The following is a 16,581-nucleotide window of genomic DNA, read 5'->3' on the forward strand; positions in this document are numbered from 1 at the left end:
GTTTTAATAATTCAAACAAGGAGAGAAATAAGAGAAATAAAACGTGGAGATTTGAAACAGTTATAGCGTGCCTGAATATTTGATGTAGTGTTGCTTGTACCTTTCAACCTTTGGAATCATCCTCAGTAATGTGTGACTGATCGATGAGCGAGATTTATCCCCAGACACTCTCTACAAAGTAATTTATATTTCAAGTGAATCTAAATACATTTTATCAACATGGTTTATAGCTTGCCAAAAAGTCACTAAATTAATGGGTACTAAATGACAGGGGAAATGCACAATGATGCAGAGTCCTGAATACTAGTATGTGATATGTGAGCAGAGGCCAGGCTTGGAATATCCTCAGTATGTGTACCTGATCGATGAGCGAGCTTTATCTGAAGACTCTCATCTGAGTAGTTTATATTCAAGCGAATCTGTAACATTTTATCAACATAGTTTACCTTTATAGCCCTCATCAGTGGTTCTAAATGAAGGTGGGGGATGACCTAAATTTACATGGCTGAGATGAGGCCAGGGCTCAAAGAAGGGTGGAGGTATTTTTTTTAAATGGTCCCGGAAATGTTTTTAAAAAAATTAAAAATTACATTTCAAGAATTTATATGGGCCAATTCCAGAAATCTCCGGAAAAGTTACATCTCTGTGATCTGCGATTCGTGCTGAAATTTGTGGGTAACCCTGTTTGAAATTCACACTCTTGGTGTGGAATATCAGTAGTTCATGTCTACTACAGGGGGTGTATGGATTTCAACTGGAATAGCCCATTATGGTAATTGCCTGAAGACATAATGTTCTAGTGGTAGCGTGTCATCATTCTATGAAAGCAGTGCAACTTGAGACATTGTGCAATGTGGAGGCTCAGTGGCATGTATAATACCAGTCTTAATGTGAAAAGGTGAAACGGGCATCAGCCGTAATTCACCTCGTAACCACCGAGGTCCTCAAATGTATCTGATACATCTCATGGCCCAGGTCTAGCACATAAGACCAGAAACTATGCAATTATGGGGGCGAGTATAGCTTTTAAAATATTTTAAGGGCAGGTTTTGCAGTATTTTAACTTACTCTCATGACCCAATTAAAAGTTTCAATTGGTGGAGAGTGAATATTCATGATAAGTTTGTGCACTCAATATGTGAGAAAACATTTTTTTAATCCCAAGTATCTTGGCTAATCATCTATCGACCTTTTTTTGCTGGTATATTTTTTGTGTGTGTGTGATTTTTTAACATTTCAAGTTGGGGTCTGGACTCTGGAGTGTTCTGGAGGATGATTCCAGTCTAGCCGCAAGTTGGTGACCTGTCACCTGATAAGGACATCTCTTGATAAGGAATACTCCTGATACACCATATCCATCACATCACCTGTATGCTTCCATCTGCTATTCGGAAGTGAAAGTCTTGAAGACCCTGCCACCCGTTTCATAACTTTGAGGTATAACTTTTTGTCTTGCTCTTGATGCTATCTTTTCTTCAAAAAGAAGGATGGAATTCCATCTGGCAAACCTCTCAGTGAAGTTTCTTTTGCTCATGGAAGTTAAAACTTCAAGAAAAAAATAAAGTGACAAAGTTATGAAAAATGAGATGGTAAAAAAACAAATCCATATCCAAAACTTAAGGTCTGAAATACATATGTGTAGGGTAAATCATCACCTGATTTTATACAAATCATACTTCTATACAAAATATAAAAAACACAATATTTGAATGAGGGGATGCTATTAAGCACATGATATGAATTTTTCTACCAGTTAAAAACTGCTCAAAATGCCAAGCGCATTAGCACATGATATAAATTTTTCTACCAGTTGAAAAAACAAAACAAAATTGTTTAGTGAAGTTGTGCTCCAACACTTCCTCTGCTCAAAGATATCAAACTGTGCTGTAACTTTATTATTATTTTTGTGACATGCTATTGTCCACATCACATTCTTGTATTGTCACTCTATTGTTACTTTTCCCGCCACTGTTCACTCTCATTGAAATGCACTACTTTGAAGAAATGGAGCAGTCATAACATCTATTGATCAAATGTCTGCAATTATAAATGAAATTTGAATTATCAATAATGTCAATATAGTGAGTTCAATTTGAGTTGCATGTTACTATTCCAATTCTAATGTTTGCTCCGAGTCAATTTGTATTTTGTACTACTTTTATCTGTCAACCGAGAACTTATGTTGCCAGGGGTGTCGGATGTACATGTATGGGTAATCTAGTACACATGACCACATGGGACATGCCGGAAACGTGGCTCGCAATTTTTGGTCATTTGGTATAAATGACACCTTTTTTTCTTTAAAAAAAAAAGCTAAATTTTGCCTCACTGTAGCTAATTTGTTTAAATTTACCAAATATTTTGCATACTACTGGTAGCTATTTGTGTTACATTTGACTAAAAATTGTGACTTTTGGTATATTAATGGATCAAAATTTCTGTAATAAATTGGTATAGTGATGGGCCCTCATTCAGATTCTCAGCAGCACCACCTACCCAAACTTGACTACCCCCCAATTAGAACCCCTCATCAACTTGGCAACACCAAACCAAAGAATAAGACAGAACATGTAATTTTTTTTTAAATAACTCATCAGAGTTACAATATATGTTCTATCTTCTAAAATCAAATAAAAAAACCACCTTCTCCCAATTCATACCAGTACCCTTCAGTGAGACAAAAGGGGTTCCCCTCTGGTTACCTCAGCTGCAACATAACCACATGATTACTGACACTTATGTGACTCCGCATTTATACACACTCCCTTTCTGATAACAAAAGCCCATGCATGTGAAACTGCACGTAGACCACGCTCAGATAACACATGGCTTTAATGCATACTCATGTTGCCTCATATCTGGTTCAAACTGGTTGAGCATGATAATGTGGAATCAATGTATGATCATCTGTTTTCATAGAAATTGGATTAAAAATAATGAAAAATGGAATTTTTAATACTATCAATGCCGGATGCATGTCACTATGATTTTTGACTGATAATTTAAAATATCAGACTATATGTGAGAAGTGAGAAGGGTAAGGAAGTCAAAGAAAATGAAACTAGACTAAAGGATAATCCAAATATTTAGGTTATTTTAAACTTAGAATTATGTGCTACAAACAGCATTTGCCATAGCCGGTATCGCAGAGCAAAATGCTACTCAATTTTGATCACTTTGCTACACAAGTTTGGAAATGTGTAGCAATTTTATGCCATAGACTAGTGTGCAAAATGTAACAAAAATCAAGTAGTGCAAGCTGATAATGCTACACATAAAAAAATTCTTACGTCCAATGCTGGCTCCAAAATTCAAAATTACAAACTCTCAACCAAAATAACACCAAATTGTATATTGGAAAACCAAAAATTGAATGTGAAGGTTTTGGGGGATGAATGTATCCCATCTGTTATTATGTTTGAATCCCTACCATTTCTAATTCCTGAATAAATTTCAAAAAAATTGAATCTTGGGTGTTATTTTAAAGAAAGGATGTTTCACTTTCATGCTTTAATATTTCCACCATGCTAGAATGACACACTTCCATTTTAATTTTAAATTTCAACAATACTATTGAAACACTCATTCCAGCGCCCTTTTGTTTCATTTCCTTTGTTTGGCTTAAATCATATTTCTGACTTCTGACTGATTTTGCTTGATCACATCACATATAGAGAGTAGAAAATGTGGGTAATTCCCAGAAACTGAACATGTAATACCCACATGGCCATTCACTTCCTGAAAGAATTTAGTTCCTTGGTTACAGCTATGAAAATTATAATGAAAGGTTGTGAACTTGTGGTGTCAAGTAGTAGGACAAGAAAAACCTACTGAACTTCAGTTTCTGCAGTCTGTATGTATATTGGTTAAAGTGCAATTGTTTGATCGGCACAGACTAAAAATCTTTATCAATTTGGACCCCTTGCCTTGTTGAGGTTGCCGAACTTACCGAGGTATCAAATTCAAATTACAGTTTAAAAAAATACTTGACTGCAATGAATTGTTTTTCTGTCTATACCTGAGATATAGACAAAGAATAACAATGAATTAAGTGTAATTTATACCAATATTTTAATGGATGAGCTATTTCCAGTCCACACAGAAGGCAAACACTCAAGGGGATCTGAATCCTTCAAGGTTTAGTCAGGGTTTCTCCTGTCACACACTTTGAGGATTGACATTCCAAGGGAAAACCTCTCAAGTGGTTTAACCTACCTAAAACCGTCCAATATATTTTGAGTTTTTTTGAAAAATTCAAAATTTGAGGTTGGTACCATGCCGGATGTTTTGGGGTTTCTTTCAGAGTCTGAAACCCCAAACATGTCCAAATGGTAAAAGCTCACAGAATGATTATGTAGGCCTACAGATTAGGCAGACCAATACCTATTTCTATGTGTACCCCAAATAAATGTTAGCAACACAGGGGATGGATCAGAGTTCTACTAGAAAACCACTGTGTGGACGACAACTCACAATCTTGAGCGACTTAAAATTTCGTATGTTTGGGGCCAAGGTTTCATTCAGAAGCCCAAACATGTCTGCACAGCAGATGCTAACAAAATGATTGTGCACAGCGATTAGTCTAAATACCTGTTTCAACCAGAAGTAAAATAATGTTAGTCAGTAGTCACATAAGGGGTGGCTCAAGTTTCTACCAGTTGTCAAAGCACTGTACAACTCACAGAGTGACTTCAATTTCATTTCTACATTGCGGTTCAAGCTCTCATTAGGTTATAAATGTCCGTCTGGACATGGTTTATAGGGAGAGGTTAATGATGGATGGTTTACTTTATGATGAATTTAATAAATAGCAGGAAGTTATATAGGCTGTACTTATAAACATGACATTTCAAATGAATTGAATATAACCTGATGAGACAATTGATTAATTGCGCTATTCCAATTTAATACGCCTACACCCTATGGAAGACTTCCCCTGAATAGGTGACTCCCAATTGAAGTAGACACCCCCTGTGTCCATGTGAAAGATTAAGGTCATCGCGTGAAGGGGCGTGTGGATTTCAACTGGAACAGCATATTGGATCAGAAATTGTTGATCTGGTTCCTCTCAAAAGCTAATGTTTGTCTACGGGAGATCATGTTTAAGGGCTCATTAATGGTATGTGGAAGACGTGCATCTTGTGCATCCTCCAACCACTCGTAAACACCAGTTGGTAAATATGATAAAGTACTGTCAAAGCCAAAAAGGTCACTGTTTGAACTCTTCTGAAGGCTTGCACAAAAATTATAGTTCAAAATGAAAATAAACTGTGATTGCCGAGATATGTTTTATTAAAATTTTCACCACATTTTGTTTTAAAACTTGTTTCCTTTGGAAGCAATAGTGATTTCAAATTTAGAAATTGTAATTCCGTCAAAATTGGGCCAACGTCTGATAAGTGATATGGTCATTGGTCAAGTTTAAATTGTTATTGATTTCATGCACATTTAAATGCATGGACCTACAATGTATAGGGTTTGAATAGACACAGCCACACAGGGGTGCCCTAATACGACATACACATACAGATTCTAATGGTAATCCAAGTCACTTCAAATGCCTCTAAAAATGTCTAAAGCAATTATCCACATTACTCAATCTGACAATCTTTGCCATGGTACGTACTTAATTCTCTCTTTCAATCATTGGGCTGTTCCAGTTGAAATCCATACAACCCCTATGAATTCGAAAGACATGACCCTAATCTCCCACATAGGGGGTGTAGATATCAAATGGATCGAGTTGTTCATTCATGTAACACCATTTGAACTTAACACACTGTGTGTGGGAGATTCAGGTCATCGCTTCCATAGGGGATATCATAATTAGGTCAACTCAAATGCCGACTTAAAATTAAGAAATTACAATTCCATCAAAATTGGACCAACGTCTGGTTGGTCAACTCTTTTAGTTACCGTATTGATCAAATGCACGCATTGCACGGTTGCACGCATCCATAGGGTTTTAAATGGGCACAGGGGTGCCGTAACGCGCACACACGTACAGGTCTTAATGGTACTCCAAGTCATTTCAAATTGCTCTGAAACTATCTAATGAAGCAATCATCCCCATTTACTCAATCTGACAATCTTTGGCATAGCACTTAATTTTCTCATTCAATTATTTTCAAAATGCATTTAACTCCCAAATGATGTGTTCGCAAGAGAGTGCATCTAAGCTACATGGGTGTGTGCCTGGCTGGTGTATACTGTATAGGCTAGCATCACACTTGATGCATACAAAAAAGATGCGACTGTGACTTTCCTGAGCCTTAAAGGATACATACAGTATCGTGTTTGGTGGGAAATTTTTAAAACTTTTTTCACTTTATTAATTATTTATTTAAAGTAACAAAAATATGAAATATGAAACTTATATATTTTTGGAAACTGGAAAGAGAATGCAGTCTCTTCGAAACTTGGAGAAAACAAATTTCCCAATTTTTGGCCCCAAAGCAAGATTTTTCTACATAAAATTTTCAATCCAACATGACTACTTACGGTATGCTTAAATTTCCAAGTAATAGAAATAGTCTAGAGACAAAAGTAGTACTACTCTCTCAGTCTCTCTCTTTCTTTTCTTAATTAGGTCCTCAAACTTGTTTTATGGTCAGCAATATCCAAAACTAGTAAAACTTGAAAATAAGCGAAATTTCAGAAAATAATGAACTAGATTTTTTACTCTAGAACATTCAATTCCACCAAACGAAATCTTTGCAACCTTTTATAACTTGGTAAAACCAATAAACTTGTCAGGTAGATTGGCAGTGTAATGAAAACACTAAATGTAATTTGATATGGTTTGCCATCTCAGGTGTTGAAATAGTTGAGAAAGATACAAATCATTTGATGCAATCAAAATTGGGCTATTCAATTAAAATCCACACTACCCCTGTGGAAGATTTTGGAAATATCTTTCATACTTAAGGGGAGTATGAATTTCAAATGAAATTAGCACATTAACCAACTCTTTTTGAAACTCACCTTCCCTCTGTGGAAGATTCAGAGTGAATCTTTCTCAGAGGGTGTATGAAATTCAAATGGAGCTGCCTAATGTATTCATTCCATTTGAAATTCATACACTGCCTGTGTAATATATAATTCCAAAATCTTCCACAGGGTAGGGTGGATTTTATTAATGGAATTGCCTTATTTTGACACACTGATCACAAACTATCAGATCATGTGAATGATATTATTTTCTTATCTGAGCTGAGAAGAAATGTGAATATGGGATATCTCATAATTTGCATTTTTGGTTGACACAAATTGAGGTAGGCGACGTGTGTAAAATAACATTTTCACCACAATAATTTGAATCCAATTCAATTTCTAACAAATATTTTTTCCCGCCCATTGCCAGACAGTATGAAGCTCCAATAGCCATCTATAATTGCATAATTTCATTCATTTAGGTCAAGTACGCAGTTATCTTTTCCGGGTTATACATAATTCCTTGCCAAAAGCAAACTGGAGAACTCCAAAACACACACCCAGGTCTTCTGACTCGCTGCCTGAGGACCTGAATTATGCAAAGCACTTTTACACTGACTCATTTTACAAACCATGCTGGTTACAGATATAATGAGATGCGCACAAGAATCTACTCTGAATCAACAATTCCATCTTTGAGATAGGAAGATTATAGCTGTCTAAGCTTACGCATTGGGTCCATGTGTAGTATGGATTCTTAATTTGGAATTTAATAGACAAAAACAAATTCTCCAAAAATGTGCAAACTTTTATAGCATCAGCACTGTTCAGCAGCGATCGTTCACATGCTATCACAATTTAGGATTCAGGACTGGCACTAACCGGCTTTTGGGGGTCCCAATGATCCCAATTTCCACCACTTGGACCCCAAAATTAAACAATGTAGTAAATTTTAGCCTGCATGGACCCTTTCAGGACACCCAAGTTTTAGAGACTATTGCTATCCCTGGTCATGAAGTTTTCTTAACCTGATCTGATTGCAAGTCTATGGTCTAATATAATTCAAATTCAAAATATTCTTGGTTCCTAATTTTGAAGATTTTCTGCTAGCATCCTAGCAGGTAATAATATCTTACAATACTTGGAAGTAAAACAATTTTATTTTACCCAGTTCCTACTCTCTCTCTGTGCCTCCTAGAAACAATTTAAGGCCAAGATGTCATAGTATGTCATGAATGATAAGTTTTATGATTTGTAAATACATGAAATGCCAGGCAACATTCAAATCCATGACAACCATGTAGGGTTCAATCAAGACTGAGCCAGACTTTTATCTGGTATAAAGAACACTAGAACAGTATAGTACAATTTTTTGTGAGGGTTTAATTTTCACAAATTCTGCAAAATAGAGGTTGTGAATTGAACAACATTTAATAGGGCTAGGGGCAGATGGGGTGACTAAAATCATGCAAAAATCAGAATATTTCAGATTCTCTGCACCCCATTAATTTGATATTAAATCTGCCTACTAGTATTTTCTAAAATGGGCTGTATTATTATCAAATACAAAAATAAGTTTAAACTGAATATTCTAAAATTTTTTTTATATTCATCATATTTACTAACCTTAACTTCCACCGTAAACGGCGGAATAGTGGCGCCTTCAACACGCCCTACAATGACCTCCTCCAAGGGATCCCATTCGTTGTGCGACCAGACGGGGCTATGGGTGTCCTCCTCTGGTTTTTCATCATGAAATGCTGGAAACAGCTAAAGTACTCTTCACGGGCTACGCTTCGTGTGCTACTAAATCTTACTGGTGCTGGTGCAGGTGCTACGTTAAAACCAAAGAGCTGAAAGTAAGAACAATACCAGTAATTAGAATATAAATAAAAACTAGTGGCAAATGGTGGTCATAGACCACAAACCTAGCTGGGGCATGTTGGTGTTTTGGAGGTATCTGACCCCTGCAAAATGTTCCAAAATGTTCCCCTGTTCATGAGGTTTGTTGTCACCGAGTTTGAGTCCCATACGACTTTTAGATGCCCAGAAAGTTAAATTTTACGATTTGACCCAGATGACCTTTGACCTGACCCCTGTACATCATTCCAAAGTGTTCACCTGATCAGTAAATTTGTTATCACAGAGTTTGAGCCCTGTACCCCTTACAGATGTCTAGAAAATGCATTTCTAAAATTTGACCTCTGCATGACCTTTGACCTGACCCCTTCAAACTGTTCCCATGTTCATGAGATTTGTTGTCACTGAGTTTGAGCCCCATAACCCATACAGATATCCAGAAAATGAAATTATATGATTTGACCCCAGTTAACCTTTGACACGACCCCTGCAAAGTGTTCCAAAATATTCCCCTGGTCATTAAGTTTGTTGTCACAGAGTTTGAGCACTGTACCCCTTACAGATGTCCAGAAAATGCATTTCTAAAATTTGACCTCTGCATGACCTTTGACCTGACCCCTGTAAAATGTTCCCCTGGTCATGAGATTTGTTGTCACTGAGTGTGAGCCCCACACCCCTTACAGATATCGAGATAAGGCAAAATAGATTTTACCCCCTTAATGACCTTTGACCCCAATTCTGTGTGCAAGGTATGGGCACTGGGTAAAGCCGATGCACATGTGTAAGTGTCGTCATTGTGCTATGTAATATGTGGCAGAAGAAGCATTTTGTAGGTATTTGATTATATACCGGTAATGCCCCCTTAATGACCTTTGACCCCAATTCTGTTTGCACCCTATGGGCATTGGATATAGCCAATACATATGTGCAAGTTACGTAATTGTAGGGTGTAACATGTAGGAGGAGAAGCATTTTGAAATTAATTGCCAGAAAGAAAGAAAGAAAGAAAGAAGAAAGATCCGATAGCAAAACAGTACCTAGCTCGGGGGGTTGAAAACCCCCCAGCTAGGTAAATAAAATTATTTTGAAGTTCATAGGGTACTACACACCCCTGTAGTAAATTTGTGTCTATTTTTGCATTTTTCTCAAAAATATTAACACTCTGGTAACAAAAGTTATGTATGTTATTGGGGCAAGGAATCCAATTACTACATTGAAATTTCAGTGACTCAAGACAAGCGGTTCAGTATATATGATAGGAAATGAGGTACATCCTAGCGGTACCTTATTTCTTATCATAAATAACAAACCGCTTGTCTTGGGTCACTGAAATTCAGTGTAGTAATTGGATTCCTTGCCCCAATAATATACATAACTTTTGTTACCACTGTATTATTAGTTTTTGAGAAAAGTGCAAAAATAGACACAAATTTATCGAGGGGTGTAGTACCCCCTTAAGGTAAAAGGCAAAAGAAAATTGCTGTTACTCAATCCGAAAAATCGAGAGTATGTCAGTTTTAACATCCTTATAATACAGCTGTATATTGCATCTTCAGCCAAATGTTATAAGGAAGTTGACTGGCAATTTTACTACTGTGTTTTACCATCGAATAGGAGTTGTGATTGAGGATTTCAATAAAATCCTGAAACCACATGATTACCATCAAAATACAGAAAATTGCGAGTTAAGGGGGCAGAGCGATTGGAGCATTGCAACTTACAGCAGTCCAGGGTGGAAGGGTTTAGGGCAACACCCCAATGGGTGTTGAGGGGCAGCCCCGAAGATAATGGATTTTAGCCTATTTGAAGACTCAAAGAGAGCTATTTTGGCCATGGATTTCAAAAAATAAAATTCACATTGGATCAAAAACTAACTTCATGAAGACCAAATTGCCATTTAAAAAAATTGTACAAAAAAAATTTACAAACAAAGGCCTAAAAAAATTGTTTGATTGGCGTAACATTAATTTTAATTTTTTTTAAAAACTTTTATAATCTGTGAATTGCATTTGATAAAGGCCTTGTTGGAACTTTTGTTCTTCTTTTTTTAAATTTATATATTTATTTATTATTTTTGTTTATTTATTTATCTTTTAATTAATTTCAAATTAATCAATTTATATCTCTAGTTATTAATAATTTATTTTTTTTGCAAAAAAAAAAAAAAAAAAAAAAAAAGAAAAAAAGGTCGGGCCTACTTTTAGGGTCAGCTGGGTTACCCCAATCAAACAATTTTGTTAGGCCTAATTCAAAATGCTGAACTTTGGAAGTAATCTTTAGTATGTGATTGCCTTGGTGCCCTAGCAGAATTGCCTGGCTGCCCTCGCAAATTTTATGCCAAAGTGAAATTTTTTTCCCTTGGAAGCCACACACCAAGAAAATGTACATATGCACTGGCACAACATGTGAACATATTTAATGTGCTGATGACCCTTGCGTATTTAGGTGCATGACCTTAAATTAAATCTATACCTACTACGGTATAGCTATTATATGTTCCAACTTACATTTTCATTCATAATTATTAGTAATCAATACATGTTGAAATCAATAAAATGTAAATAATCAATGTGGAATTCCCGGGGTGGAATTTACATTACATCAGACAGCAGCACGCCAGCACCATGCTCTTACAGACAGGTATAAACTAACTTGTGAAACCCACGTGTGCATTTGATTCAATTTGCAAAGAAAATTTTACTTTTTTTTCTGCCTTGCTTCTGGCAATGCTATTATGTGATCATTTGCTTCTAGGCTGTAATGTCGACATTTTCCACCTTTTGAGACATTGGACAGGCAAATGTATTATTTTACTCAAGCTTTACAAAATAAAGTTAAGTTTGAAAAATGCCACTAGATTAAAAAGTTGGTCAAAATGCTTTAGTTGATAGCTGCATTTAAGCTGGTTTCATACTACCCTGCCGTGGCGTGGCGCACACGCATTGCAGACAAACGGACACAATCAATGCTTGTCATTGGTTGAAACGCCCTGCCGCTTGCCGCAGCGGCAGGAAAGTATGCTGGGGGCATAACATGTTGTCCTGAAGCCTTGTGAAGGAAACACTGTGCTGAGCCCCGATTTACTGATTTATTTATTTCAATTTGGGCATTGTATTTCAGGCACCTGGCCCTCACATCTGTTACAGCCACCCCCATTTTTGCTGAACCATGAAATGGTATCAGCCTATATGAGTGAATGTTACTAGCTTACTTACTAGCTTACTAACTGAATAACCATTTGGTCTGAAATGGACATATCTCTAAATGCCACGAAGGTATGACCCCATGAGTGCATTGAGTGGTGTCATATGAAAGAGGAAAACATAAAGAATATACCAGATTTTGTCGAATAGCGCCCGGGTGTTACATTTTTCCAAAGGCGTTTATTAGAGGTCATTTTTAGCACGAAAATTCCCGTTCAAATCATTAGGTAAGCTTAAAAGTCACGCTAAAATGACGAACTATGACCTTTTGACACTGAGTGACTTTTGGTTCACTTCCCGGTTCGGATGCAGATTTTCGCTATTTATTGCTGCTACTCGCGACCATGTGAGCAACTTGGTAAGCTTACTACACAAGATAGCATGGAAATATCGAATTTTTGAAACATCTTGGTTGAAAAAAAGTGGTGGGGGGCGTTTATTTGAAGGGGCGACTATTTGACGAAATACGTTATTATACAAATATTTCCAAACGTTAGAGGTCATCCTGGGGTCACAGGGGTCAAAAAGGTCATTTTAACCGAAAATGCTCCGATTGAGCTCAAATTTAAATGCAATGATCCTTACGACATTCTAAACATGTTTAAACATTAAAAAATTTATTTAAGGTCATTAAGGGGTCAAAAGTCAAGGTTTTCAAAATGCTCCAATTGAGCTGAAATTTAAATGCAATGATCCTTATGACATTGTAAACATTTTAAAAATATTTTAAAATTCATTTAAGGTCATTAAGGGGTCATAAAGGGGTCAAAGGTCAAGTTTTTCAAACTGCTCCAATTGAGCTGAAATTTATATGCAATGATCCTTATGACATTCTAAACATGTTTAAAATATTTTTAAATTCATTTTTAAGGTCATTTAGGGCAATAAAGGGGTCAAATGTCAAGTTTTCAAAATGCTTCAATTAAATTGAGCTGAAATTTAAATGCAATGATGACAGTGGTATAGGCCGGGGGTATAGGCCTACCACAATATACTGCCGAAGCCACATGGTTCAGCTATGGTGCGGTTATTGCTCTATACTAAAATGCAGTAAACCTTTGACGAGCGCGTATTGTAAGGATACATTGCGTATTTACTGCGTTGGACGCACTTGTCTCTGATTGGCTGCTAAAGAGATATGTTGTTGCTGAGTGGAAATTTATGAATGAACTGTGCGCCGTACGCGTTGTTAGCGCCGAATTTGCAACATCACGGTAGTCGCGCTCGTCAAAGGTTTGCTGCATTTGACTTTAGTTCAACCTTGGTGTAGCCCTGCTTTCATCCAAAATTAAGCATCAGCAGAACAAGTTGCAAAAAATGTCAACACTGATAGCTACCAACATACGATACATGTAGCTTGGGACTCTAAGAGCTCGGTAGACTTTTCCAGCAAGTGATGGGGAAAATTCAACATCAACTTTTATTTAAAAGGCTATTGGAAATGGATTATTCATTTAGTTCCAACAGGACACCTAAATAAACGTGTGGAAGTTGCTTCTATAAATTTAATTATTTAGTTTCGGATTTTTATTGTTTGCCTGGTGAGAAAATTTAGCGGACAAATAGGAATTTAGATATTGACATTTGAATCACGGAATGGAATTGGAAAGAATATTTTCATTTGGTGAAATAATGAGCTAATAACAAGAACGGCAGTCCCTTCTGATCGATGTGAGCGCCCTGTTTAGGAGCGACCAGCGTGGTAAATAAGGCGGGCCCGGGGGCCCATAGCCCGTGAAAATCAATGCGGGCCCGACGAAAATGTGCCATGAGGGCCCGACTGGCCCATGAAAAAAATAAGTAAATAAATAAATAAATTTAAGCTTACTGAAAAACGGGACTGAAAATACAAAAAATCTTCCAAGACATCGTCCATACTACACTAATTCATAATGGAGATTCATTTAAAATGCTGATTTTTTCAAAAAATGTGTTTATTTTCCACTCTCAATTTATTCGGGCCCGCAAAAGTTTGTGAGGGCCCCTAAAGATTCAAGAACAAGGGCCCAAATGGCCCGTGGTCATTTTTGCTTATTTACCACACTGGGAGCGACATACGTGGCGCTTTGTGTTCCCTTACAAGAGCGCCACTCAGATTATCGGTGTTGTTATGATTGTCAAACGATTGAATCAAGCAGCCAATCAGAACCGATTTCCGTGTTTACGGCTACACTTTTTAAAACATTAATGTTTCTACCGTTCTTCTCCACTCTGGCACTGCCTGAGCTGTAGCTGTTCCATGCAACTCAAGCTTCAGTCCTTCATTGAAATTCATGGACCACCTCTAGTCATATTTATGAAATATTTGTACTCTAACATTCAATGTACCATACTACTATCAGCCTCAAAAGGGTACATTTCTACATAATTTATTAGTGTTTTCCTGTAAAAATTTGAACTTGTTTTTTGTAGTACATTTTGAACTACTCCTGTATTTTTATGTGAAAACAGAAAAGATGCTCATGTGCTGCTGAAATGCACAAAAATAACAAGTGACTTCAAGTTCTTGCTGATGAACACTACTCTTCAAAACCAAGCAAGATCAGAGCATTTTGTGTTGTTAATTGTTTAAAATGTCAACAAGCACAGGGATGGAGCTTGTCATGCTTGTTGAGACAAGACGTGAGCGCTAAAATTCAATAGCAGAGCAGAGGAGGATATGAAACACGTGCAGCATGTGCAGTGACTTTCACATTCATGACATTCGGAGATAAATTATAACAGAAAATATTTCACTTTATTTGATAGGAACAGGATAAAAACTCACCGTTTTAATTGATTTCAGAGGCGCAGCCTCACGTCCCCTGCATCCCCCGAGCAAAATTCTGATCCGTAACATCACCTCAAATTATTCTGATACATGTACGTCAAGGAAGAAAGCAATGAAAGTAAGCTTGCCTATTTCATGTGGCAAACACACAACTGCATAAACGAGACTCCGTGAAAACTGCAGCGTATAAACTCTCAGTGCTGCTCTCGCCAGTTGCGAATGAATCAATCAATATGAGAGAACAAGTTATGTAAGCAAACGTACAACACCGGCGTGTTTCTCAGCCGGCGATTGAGGGTGTTTGACCGATAAAATCAGTGGACCAATCTCTCATTAACATTTCGTGTAGTAAGCCGCCATTTGCAATTCACTGCGTTCCGATGTGACGTCATTACTATCGTATCATCTAATTGGTTGATCAACTACGTTGTGATTTTATTGCATGCTGATTGGTCACTGTGTTAATTGATAAGTTCTCTTTGGCTTTCATTGGTCTAAAGTTTCATAACTAGGAAAAGTCCAACGCAGGAATAAATTTATAATAATATTATATAGGCCTAATATTTATAATAATTTAATAACATTTCGGGTGTTTTATGTGCTCAATTGAATTTAATTTCATTGTTCACACAATAATTGTCTGACTGAAAACTGTATTATTCTTATGAATAAAAATAACTGAAGTTCCTATGTTTGTTTTTCTTTTCAGTGAGGGCAGTTTGGGTGGGGAGCATTTAATTTTAGCCCCTAATGCTGACAGGCTCAAATCATTCACTTCTTTAGTTCATTCCCCGATTTGTTTCAAGGAATTCCGCGACAAGGTTTCCAAATTGTCCATCATTGCCTCTTTTGTCATTTACCATGCCAAAGACGAAAGGTCTTGGGACCAGTGCAATTTGCTCAGTGCATAATGTGATAAATAATGAAATCTTACATATTTTTATGTCTTTTAATATTGCTATTTCTAGTGCGTATGTTGTTATACTGTATTTGTCCGCCCTGCATGATCTTTTATACGATCTGTCCTGGGCTTATTGTATTCCTTTATTGTTCAATGGTTTTATATGTATTTTGATAATAAAGTGATTTGATCTCTTAAGGCCCATGAAAGTCAATTCCGAGTTTATCGTCTTTTTTTTTCCAGGTTGGTGAGGTGACTTTTCATTTTTTCATCAGATTTCATTATTGACCTAAAATAGGTGTTGATTTAAAGCCAAACTCATAAATGTAATTTATAAACATGTTTTTATATGGGTAGGGACTAGAAAATTTTGAAAAGAGCCTGGTTTTGCTTCCAAGTTATGCATTTATATGTTTTACAAACAAAAATATATGTTTCCAATTGCTAAAATTGGTGAAAACACTGGTACTTTGAAAATAATGAATTATTTTGGCATTTTTGAAAATCCGATGCAAGTATTTTTGGTTTCCAAAAAGTGACGCGGGCGGGGACGATAAACTCGGAATCGACTTTCACACGGCTAATGGGGAGCAGTACGTGCGAAGCGATCAAAATTGTGCAATTTTACCCTATATTGTTCCAAAACACAGTATTTTCAGGGGGTAAAAAGGAAGATGCACTAGGCAATTATTGCTTTTTTCTTCTATCAGGATTTTCAGGGAAATGTCCGGGATGTCCTCCATGGAAAATCATAAGAATATTGGGACCAAAATTGAATAGATTTAATTTGCTTTTATATTTTTGGTACAGACGCGGCCAGGGATTCAGTTGCAAGGGGCGGAATTTGCCAAAGGTGATCACCCCTCCCTATTGCATTCAAAAAGTGGACTTAGCCCTCCTTCAAAATTTTTGGT

General features: G+C 36.7%; 1 pseudogene; it reads right to left on the bottom strand.

Annotated features, from left to right (window-relative positions):
* LOC140142692 (glycine amidinotransferase, mitochondrial-like) overlaps positions 1-15,067 on the bottom strand; it is a 61,744-nt pseudogene extending 46,677 nt beyond the window's left edge.
* Positions 15,068-16,581: the final 1,514 nt, after the last annotated feature.

This window comes from Amphiura filiformis, chromosome 20 (assembly GCF_039555335.1).
Source record: "Amphiura filiformis chromosome 20, Afil_fr2py, whole genome shotgun sequence".
In the NCBI taxonomy this organism is placed as follows: domain Eukaryota; kingdom Metazoa; phylum Echinodermata; class Ophiuroidea; order Amphilepidida; family Amphiuridae; genus Amphiura; species Amphiura filiformis.